Source organism: Corvus moneduloides, chromosome 10 (assembly GCF_009650955.1).
Source record: "Corvus moneduloides isolate bCorMon1 chromosome 10, bCorMon1.pri, whole genome shotgun sequence".
NCBI lineage: Eukaryota > Metazoa > Chordata > Aves > Passeriformes > Corvidae > Corvus > Corvus moneduloides.
The window spans coordinates 7,395,693-7,406,949 of NC_045485.1; positions in this window are offsets into that span (position 1 = coordinate 7,395,693).

The following is an 11,257-nucleotide window of genomic DNA, read 5'->3' on the forward strand; positions in this document are numbered from 1 at the left end:
GAGGAGAAGTTAGTTTTTAGAAATACTAAACAAACCTTCAATTCAAGCTGAAGAGCTGCAGATAACTGACCCTGCTAAAATGTAGGTCCCATTGTCATGGTGAAGACTGGTTTGTATGGGCCAGATATTACTGCTGTCAACAAAATTAGTTCAGACAGTAGGGATCCTACAGGCTGGGGGATTCTGCATGTATTGTAAAACAAGTTCAAGAAAACTTAACAACTTAACAGTTAATTTAACTTTACAACAGGAAGTTGTAAATGGTTTGGGATGAGCTGTAAACATTAACATATCCAGCCTATTAGTGAGCCACTGCTGAAAAGTGGAGCCACAATTCCAGAAGATGGGTTAGGTGGGGGTGTCCAAGTTTAGTTGTGCACTTTCTTCCAGCCATGGCCTGACTGGAAACAACACTGATGAGCAGACTCGAGAATACAGGTTCTGCTATGTGACATCACACACTGGTGTGTCACATGATTTGGGACATGTAGGGGTCCTTTCTTCTGTTGCAGGGTTGTCCTAGAGAACTGGCTAGGTAGATTGTGGGTTTTTCCCTATATCCTGTAACATGCTTAAGTACTTCTGAGAATGAGAGACCAGATGCAGTGCTACATTACCCCTGTGCTAGAGCAGCTTGCTTGATTTCTAATCAGGATGTGTTGAGCACTGTCTAAATTGACTAATATTAAATAGACACATGTAGTTCTCTAGGTACATGAAGTTTTGCCTACTTCAGGAAGAGCTGGTAGAAAGGTAGCACAAGATATGATTCCCTTTATTCCAGCCTGTAACAGAAAAATAGGGGACTGAACACCTGATACTTTGGCACCTATCTCTGTTCCTGCTTTCTACCTCTTTTTTCCTGATGTGGTCCTGTGGTGACAGTAATAGCTAGAAGAGCTGGCATATTTGTTCCCATTTGGCCTTTCTTGCAGTTGAGGTGAGTTGCTGTTACAGTAGCAGCAAGTCCCACTGCCTGCAGCCTGCCCAGAAGAATGGAAAAGGCAGAGCAACTGGAGCTGTGAGATGCAGATTAAGAGACATCTTCAAAATATTGAGCAATATATTTCAGCCTAAATGTATTGCAATAGATTTGCCACAATGTCAGGGGTGTTTTAAATTGCACTTAAGGATGTAGTTGAAGTCAAACAAACTGGAGAAAAGTCATCTGCAGTACTTTGAACACCTCAACAGAACCATTTGACAGAACGAAGTGATCAGACTTTATAGGGCCAGTGGGAGAGACTAGCTCTTTGCTTTGGAACTGACTGTCCTTCTATGAGCATGCCAACAGTGCCAGCAGAATACCAGTGACAGCAGTGTGATGTGCTCCTGTATAACACCTCTGCAGAGCCTGGCTGCTCACTTTATTGGCACCCACAGTTTCCCATATGTGCACTATCACCCCACATGTGAGGTAGCTCTTCACATTTTAATTGCAGATAATGAGTGCCTGTCCCAGAACTGAAAGAAGCCCTGAAAGTTTTCAAATCGCCACCAGACTGCCCAGTTGTTCATCTTCTGTTATTGAGAGGTGTTCAGGAAACAAGGCCAAAATTGCCTTTTTACAACACTGTGTTAGTGGTTCATTGTGGGCATCAGGGAAATGCCGCTAGAGGTAAATGTTGCTTCTCACTAGAACTGCTCCAGACAAGCAGGTTGCAATGATAGTGCTGATGATACCAAATATTTAAGGTGAAATTCAGAAGGAAGTGAGGGGTAACCTTTGGAATGATTAAATTATTACCCAAAAATGCATTTGGCATTTGTATATGAAATACACATCTGGCAAAGTAGGTGAAGTACTTACATGCCATAGGGCAGTTCAGCTGAGCCATCCACTACAAGACCAATTCTGCTGGACAACACTTTATGTCGGGTATTGCTGAAAGCTTCTTGCTCCTATAGGAACCACAGTGCAGGATATTAAAAAGCTACAGCTGTTTCAAGACAGACTGCAGTTGCCGCCATAACCATTTCCTATAATTTTAAGAAGCTGTAACAAAGGAAAAAAAAAAAAGAGAATGTGATAGTGAGGTTTAGGTGCAGGGAGTCTAACCAGTGAACATCCAGTTTTGCCATACAGAAGAGCAAAGTTACTAAATCTTATAAAAGAGGACAGCTTTTAAGAGGTTCTAAATTTGCAGAGAATTCAGTATGAAGTGGGACAGCTAAGCTCAGGCCAGACATATTGCTTATCCTCCTTTCTTGGCATTTACTTTCAGATAAAACCAGCTGGATTCAGAAAAGTGGTTCAGTGCTGAGTACTTCCATGACCTGGAACTGGAGTAGTTCCCTTTCTTGTATTTGACTTGATAAAAAAAGTCCTTTTCCTATCACTGATGTTTTCAACTTATCTAGATACCCTGTTTTCATCAGTATCAGAGGCTGTCCTGCTGGAGCCCTTTGGACTCTGCACCACTCATGCTCTCACATTCCTCCTGGAGACAAAAATGCATGCTTATGCTGCTAGAGAGTGGAAACTTACTGATTGTACAGAGCTTGGCAGGAGATCCTGTTCCAGCCTTCTGACAGGAGCAGGGACAGGCTGCATTTCTGTAAGTGCTGAGCCAATCAAAGCCTTCTTGTCCCTGCACTGATGCTTCTTCTCTGCCTGTTTGTTCCTTTCTCTATTCTTATGACAAGCATGCAAAGCAAGAAAGCTGCTTTTTTCTGCCCCTAGTCAGTGATGTAGGCAAGGTTTGGAGCAAATGCAGACCCATTGTAACAACATTTCTGCAAGAGCCCCACAAGTGGAACTGCCTACAGCAAGAGCACAGATTATGTTTAATGTCTGACACAGCCATCACTTAACGTATTAGAGCAGAAGGTGGAACAGTTCCTTCAGAGTCCCCAAATGAATTAGCAGTGCAAATTGGCTTTCTATTGCCTGGAGCTCTGTCTATGCTCCTTGTTTTAACTCTTTGCTAGCCACAATCCAGACCACAAAGAAAACTGCAGTAAACGATGAAGTTCATAACTGTATGAACATATGCTTTTATTGTATTATTAATTTACATAAGCTATTGCCTGTCGTGGAAATGTGTTGCAAAAGCAGCATCAATTTGTGGCTATATTGGAAGAGAATAGCTCAATGCACAGTATTTTCCCCCATTTTCCTTTTTGAAACATTCCTACTAGCAAGCTTTAAGGAAGTAGTTCAAGCACATCTGGTGACCCCAAAGCCATACCTGCGCAGATGCTTTAGGGGAAGGCTTGGTGAGTTACTCCTGAAGGTTCAGAGCAAAGGCAGCCTGTTTCTACCCTTCCTTCCACTGCTTGGTGCCCTTTTCATGAAGTCCTATAAAACATGCATTTTGAATGGGTCATATTACGGGCATTTACACAGTCAGACCTGCACTTTGATTACTGACCAGCATTAAAGGTATATCTCCAAATTTTTATCAAAATATCCAAGACTAGCTTTTCAACTCAGTTGTGATAAATTTTATTTTGCAGGCATGCCTGTGCATCCAGTATGCCTGAATTTATGGTGTATTAAATCTACCAGAACAAAGACTTAGTCATCTGTAATTGTTTTATTAAAACTGCCAGTCTGATATTTGGAAATATAGGTCTGAAAACAAATTTTCTTATTATAATTGTCATAGGATAGTAAGGAGCGCTAAAGAGCTAAGTCTGAGTTTGGCTAAGCTGTAGTGCAGTACTGAGTATAAACACACTGTCAGTAGATCTCTGGTGGGTATGAATGCCAAGGGAGAGGAGAATTAGTGCTGTACCATTACTTATTTTGAGATGTGCTTTGAAGAAAGTGAAAAACTAGAAGTGAAGAACTATTTTTGTTATCAGCAAAACCCATAAGACCTGGGTTCAATTAGAAGTTTCTGCTTTCCTAAGAAATATTTAAAACCTATTAAACACAGAGAACCAGCTTGCACTTCAAGAAGATAAAACAGATGAGCTATCTTTTCCCTCCCTATCTTTCTGCTCCCCTACTTGGCTGCTGACTGTGGCCATACTGTGACTCACCAGCTGTTGTGCATGGGGAGCACTTGGGCTGGAAGTGAGTGCAGGACAGGTGAGTGCTTGGAGACTGTCCCCACACTCACCGGTCAGTTCCTTCCTTGAGGAAGTGCACAGCAACATGAGAACAGTCACTGCACTCTTCTGCTGCACTTTAGGTTCAGCACTGTATTCAGAGAAAGAAGGTACCAAAGTTGGTAGGTTTTTCAGCAGGACATTGATAAAACATTGATTTGTTCCAGATTTTCCCCCTACCATTGCTACTTTCCCTCTCCTATCCATCCACACACATTCATTGCCTTGAGTCACAGTGCATTTGTTACTACAATCTGTGCTGCAGCACTTTTCTAAAAGGCAGTTTTCCCTGCTAGTACTCCTGCTGAGAACCCCAAACCTTTATAGACTCTAGTCATTTCTAAGTGACAGGATGCTAGAACATGCAATGGTGAAGAGACTAGCTTGGCTAAAGTTGGCTAGGCTCTGGTTAAAACCTCTGTAACTCAAACAGGGAGTGGGAAAATGTCAAGCAGTGAATGGACAGGAAGTCAGACAGCTTAAAGCCCATGATGTTGTTTTATCCCTAGCATTGAGTATTTTCACTTTCATTGAAGTTCATTTTCTTGTTGGTAAATTACTTTTGCATTGTTTGCTTTTTAAGAGAGAAAATACGTTTTTCATGGTAAGCAGTGAGTGAACTTTCAATTTTTAACACAAAGAGAACTTGTTTTATGGAGCCATGGCCAAAATGAGAGATTATATATCTAAGTGTTTTCTTTAGCTGAAAGTCCTGAAAACAAGTAAAACTCAGAGAAAACAGTCTTCGATGCAAAGAGTAGCTAGAGGCCTTGTTTTGCTTAACTTGTTTTATTTCAAGATCAAAGAGAAATTTATGGAGAACAGTAATGCTTTAGAGACAGTTGTTTGAACTTTGGATTTGCTAACACTAACAGCTGCTGATATCCTTGAGAGAAAGATCCTTGGTAGCTGTGCAAAACAAGCTCACTGCTTTCATCTGCATTGGGAAAAACTTGGCTGAAAATATTGCTGCTGTGAACAGAGGAGCAGAGAGAGTGTGGTTGTATGGACTGCCTGGAAAAATCACAGAGGTGAAGGACAAAGTGTCTCAGTCTAATATAGACGAAGTTAAGATTATGATTGATTGGATTTGATTGCCCTGGGGTGTGGTGAGTTCCCTTAGGAGTTAGATGGCATGTTTGTGTAAAGCTTGTATTTCGCTCTGAAGATGGATGGAAATGTTTCTCAACAGGAGATATGTCTCAGAGCTAATCTAGGAAAAACACAGAAATTATGGGAAAAAATCAGTTTTTCAAAAAATTGTAAAATGGGAATTCAGAAGTCCTAGTTTAGGCCAGAAATAATGTTAAAGGCATATTGTAGTCTTCCCCTCCTTTTGACATATAGAAGGATTCGGATTTGGCCTTTATCTCCTGCCCCTGTCTGACATGTAACAGCTCTGAAGAGAATTGTGTTGACAACTCACGATAAGGAAAGGCAGAACTTGTACTGGAAAGAGTGTTTTTCAGGCAGTTATCAAAATCCTTGCAGCTCCCCATCAAAGCAAACAAATCCACAGCAAAATGGATTGAAAGTGGTAGTTGAGCTCTTAACTACCAACCAGCACAGAGATACTGACATATTCTCTTTGGCTGACATTATTAAATCCTAATGGACTTTCCCTACCCTTCACCTGTTTGACTTGCCTTTGAGTTCCTCTCTACCAAGCTTTGAACTGTTTACCAACTCACTTTGAGCCCAGCTTCAGCTGGAAGCAGGCCCGACCTGTGGTAGAAAGGGTCTAAAACTAATTTGTTGTAGCAAAGACGTATTTGGCCAAAAGCAGACAAGCGTGTGCTTTATTGAGTGTTTCATGCTGCCTTCCAGTGGGACAGAGCTGAAAACTGTAGCCCTTTTAAAAGCAGTAATGCAATTATGTGCTGTATAAGTTCTTTAAAAATCCTTTAATGAAAACCAGCCAGTTGTGTTGTTATCAGCAATGCTGGGGAAGGCAGTGTGAAAGCAGAAGGTGTTATATTGCAAGGGTCCTGAGCACTGGGGTGAGTAAAACAGGAACACCAGGACTCCTGAGATTGGTGAGTAAGGCACATATTGAGCAGATAGCTACAAAACCATTGTAACAGCACCTTCTGGCTACTAAATATGCATTAAAAAATAAAATTACTCCTATTACAGTATTGCTACTACTACCACTACTAATTAGATCTGATCTTGAGGCTGTAGCAAATGTGGCCTTTGGAAAGTTGCTGCTTGTTCATACCAATGGCTAAATATGTGTACAAGCCCAAGTTATTTGAAGCATATTTTAAGATTTGAGACATAATGCACGTTTATATTCTGTAAAAACTGTAGTCTCATCTATATGACATCTTTGCTTCAGAAGAAGTCCCTTTGAAAGGGCTGCAAAACGGTGCTCTCTGATGTCTACCTGGAGTCTATGTAGTCAACAGGCTTGCTTCTGCTGACTTCACAGGGCTTTGATAGCAGATCATATATGAACTGGAATTTGTATATTCATAAGCATTACACACAGAGCTATCTACAAAAAAATTGGAAAAAATACACAGTCTCTGTTAGTCGGAATCTTTTTTATATAAAGATGGAAACAGGTTTGCTGGTTTTTTTTTAAATAACCCCGCAGTTAATTTCTAATATTAGTAACAAATTATATAAACCCTGCTCTGCGAGTTATAAAGAAATCTGGATCAATGATGTCATTTATCAGTGTCTGCTTAGAAAGCTTTCATTCATGTGCTATCCATGCTTTTTCTGGAGATTTTGGCTCAAACCATGTAAACTTAATATCAGAATAATAAGATTCTACAGAGTCCAAATATAAAATAGGTTTAGCAGTGGCTAGGATGAGATGAAACTTACCTTTTAGCAAGAAAAAAAAAGACCAACTTCTGACTTGAAACATGCCTTGATGCCTTGCAGCACAAGCCTTCAAATGTCTGAAAACTAAAGCAAAACTGCATGAATTGTTTGCCTTCACTCAAAGTAATACCAGCATTCACAAGATGGTGTTACAGCAGGTTTTTAACCAGAGACACACACACTGCTTATTGAAACTTTCTTGGCTCAGCCTGACATCCGCCCAACTTGCTCAGTTCTTTGGATTGAGATAATAGCAAGGCAAGGAAAAGGATTCATTTTGGTGGTTTAAAGATGAGCAGCTTGTGCTTTTCCCCTTCAGTCCTGTGGGGAACACGCAGAAAGGAGCAGGTTGGTGCTGTTGATGAGTGCAGGCAGTGTATTTGCTGGTGCTGTTTGCTGACCACAACAGCAAGGAAATGTAATAGTGTACTTGGTTCTCAGTGTTTCCAAAACAGACCCACACTTCACTGATCTGCAAGGCACTCTGAAATTGCTTTGACATCAGTTCTGCCTTCTGGTATAATTGAGTTCACTGATACCTGGTTTTATCTATATCACAAAGGTACTTTGGGTACAAAATGTGCTATTGTGATGGCATTACCTGGCCAGCAGATTGGGAAAGAAAGCTAACCTTGATGGAATGTAGGTATGGGAAGAATGGTATTATTTCAGTTACATTTTTAAGAGATTTTTTTAAAACTCTAGTTCCCTCATCTGTTCTGCTAGAAATCAGAAAATATGTTTGAGGACAGGTTCTCTTTTCATTTGCTCTGATCAACAGGTCTCCTTCCAGAGTAAAGACAGTGGCATAAATGGCAAGAATGAAAACAACTACCAAGGTATGGGCTTTGAAGCAAACTAGTTGTGTGTGTAAGCCTGATTATTCTTAACTTCCATTGCATGTTTCCAGCATTCCCAGGTGCTGAGGTTGTCTTATCTGTTTTATAACATAAAATACTGGAGGATAGTTAGTGAGCCTCATTCTCAGCTGTTGCAGATCTCTGCTATATTTGGAAGTTATGCCCAGTTCACAGTGCTGAATTTGGCCTACTCCTAGAATTCATAGTTCTTCATATTAATTTGGGCACTGTTGAAGGGGGGCTTAAAAATTGAGTCACTGAAATTAATCCAGTTAAGAGGATGGACATTCTAAAAGACAGTATATGACTGATGGCATAGGCCCTGCAAGCTCAGGGTAATTAGGTTTTGTACTTCACTTCTTGCACCTGAGCTGTTGCCTAAGGGACACCAGAATTTCCTGTAGTGTTCATAAAGTCAGTCCTGGCTGCAGAGTCTCTGGACAATTCACTTGGCAACTTCCCAGTGTTTTGTTTTCCTGCTACATTGATACAGACCCTAAAACTTACAGATATTTTAGTTTACTGCAGCCACCTCTTTTAAATCAAGAAAATCAGTTATGTGACCTTCAGAAGTAATCAGGCCTATCTTGGATCTCCAAATTTCCTGTGCTTTTTTTTTTCTAAAGGTAAAATTGAAGTGTCTTTAAGAAAGGTTATAAATTTAGCAGAACAATTCCTTTCTGTGAAGAACATTCATCAGGGAAGGGTTCATGCCAGCTCTGAGGAAAGTCATACATTTGGGTGCAGTGGGGAACAGAGACAGAAAATGGTAGTGCTGCAGGTACAAGGCATTGAGAAAGTCTTGGAGCTGGATCTCACTTATCTGTACAGAATCCACTTCCGTGTGGGAGAATTTCATTTCCTATATCCAGCTTTAAAAAGCAGAGTGAGATTTCCTCAAATATACAGAAGCATGTAGAATGCATGTTCCAGAGAAAGTGAGAGCAAGCCTATTCAAAACCAAATCTGTGACACCCAGTAACATTTCCATGGGAGGGTTTTCAGCTCAACCAGTTGTAGTCTTCTGTCCTTTTTCCATCTGAGTAAGTAATATTACATACTGTAATTTATTTGCAAATAAATGAAAGGGACACTGTTGGTTCAGGGAAAATATTTTTCTTACCCCCTTAGAACTTCCTGCTCTTTTTAATTGATTTAAGCTAATAAGATCTAATTTTCATGAAGCAACCACACCAGTTTGAATCTGTCACAGGCTGTCAGGCACCATCCTTGAAGATACACTACACTGGGAAAACTACCTAAATAGGACAGAGAAAGGGAAGGAATTAGCAAAGTTAAGGTCAATCTTATGCCTGTGGGGATACTTTCCTTTTGTCAAGTAAGGCAGCCAAAAACCCTTCCTGCTGGGTTAAAGAGCAGAGGGCAATGGTACTTGTTGCAAAAGCTGTACATGATCACTGTAGCTCTAGGAATTATGCACACCTAGGAACCAGTGCCACACACCCTTCTGATCTGTTTGGTTTCCCTTATATTTACTTTCTGTTAATTAATTTGTGTCCTTGGGATGCAGACCATAACTGCATGCTGTACTTAAGATGTGGGTAAAGCAAGGATTTATATAGAAAAATGATACTTTTCAAAATGTTTTCTCTTTATATTCACTCAGATATCAGAGTCCTAGAAATACAGATGTTCACACAGCTTTATTCCCTCAGATATAGAAAGCAGGAAAGCATCTAAAGATTTACTCAGATTGAATTAGGCAGCAGTTATGCCTCACATTGTAGGGCCTTACATCAGCAATTGCAGGAGGAGGTGAAGTTGCAGCTGCATTTTTGCTGTACTTGGAGTGACTGGTTCCTCATGAGTGCCAATGGTGAGATCCATTCTGTATTGCACTATTTCCCAGCAGGGCAGTCCATCTCATGAAGTATCTGGAAGATAATATTTTTTATTTTGGTGAAAGTATCCCACATAAACAGGACACCTAGGTTTATGGCTGTTCTGTGGTGCTGAAGCAGCATCCAGCACTCTGAGTGTGAAGAACTGGACCACTAAAACTGCAAGTCATCCCTGTTTGCGCAGCCTGTCTCGATGGAGCTGGGCATCAATTATCTCTCTGATCTAGCTATGAGTTATACTGTAGAAAGGAGCTTAGTACCAGCAGTCCCTGAGAAATCTGTCAGTGAATTATTAAAACCAGTGTTTAATTAAAAGATGCACTCAATCTCATGGCCAGAGAAGCTCAAAGTAGGACATATGAATGACTTAAAGCCAGTTCAGACCAGTTTTCTCAGAGCATCGCTCAAAGAATCACTGGTAGGGGAATTATTCTAGCAACACTGCTTTGTAAAGAGAAAGAAATCCCATTTTTTCCTTATCAATGCAGGGCCTGTTGTTTTGCAGCTTCTGAAAACTCTTTGACCCTTTCATGGGACTAACACGCATCTTAGTGTTAAACACTTCAGATACATACATGTTATTGTTAAACACATCAGATGTGGTTTATTTTTCCTTTACCATTACTACAGGAACCAATTTAAATGGAAAAGTTTACTAAGTTGGACTAAATAGGACTTAATCCAGTCCTCCTCCCTATGCTGCTACACCCAAAATTACATTCCAACTGATTGTTCTAACTCACTCTTTTACACAAGTTGGCTGCCCAATGAAGCCATGAGGGAGCATCTGCATCAGTTCCAGGCCACTTTCCCTTGAGAGGGATTCTTCTATCACTTTTTTGGATGCAAAACATTTATTTATGTTAGAATTTTTCCTTCTGCCTTTTTTTCCCCCCAGTACTTAGGATGGAGAAAGGAGAAAGATTGTTCTTAATGGGCAGCTCTGGATTTACTTTTAAATGTCCAAAGTCTCTGTAGAACTTCATGTGTGGACACAGAGAAAGTAAAGGTGTAAAAAAGGAAATTCAGACTAATGACTAAAATTCCTCTATTGTTTTTATGTTGGTTAAGAAAAGGAATGAAGAAACTATTCAATGAGGACTCAAGCCTCAAGATCATGATAAATTTTTTAGGTCGCACTGGAGGAAGAATTTCCAGGTGATTTGTATTGAGTTATCAATTATCACTGATTACTCACTACTTCTGTTCTATCCGTAAGTATTTATTGGCTTATCCTCACCTGGGGAGAACTCTTTGAGGTGAAAATGTAGGTGAATTCACATTTCACTTTTTGATACTACCAAAATGCCACACACTAATGCCAATAGTACAGGGGGCAATTGGTCTCTGTAAGTGAGGACAGCCCTTCTCAGACTGTGGTGCTGAGAGACGGGGGAAAGTCAGATTGTCCAAATGCTCATGGTGTGTGTGTGAATGAGGAGGGAGGAAAAACCCTTTCTTCATTTATCATGGCCTTTAAGCAAATACTTAATACTGGGGGACAAAATCTCCTTCCATCTGTGCAGGTCTGATTTAGACTCTGCATTAACAGATAGGAGTTGTGTGTAGAAACTCTGTTTATTAATGGCCTATTGATATTTTGAGCATTAATTCATTAGCAAAGAACAAAATTTAGTG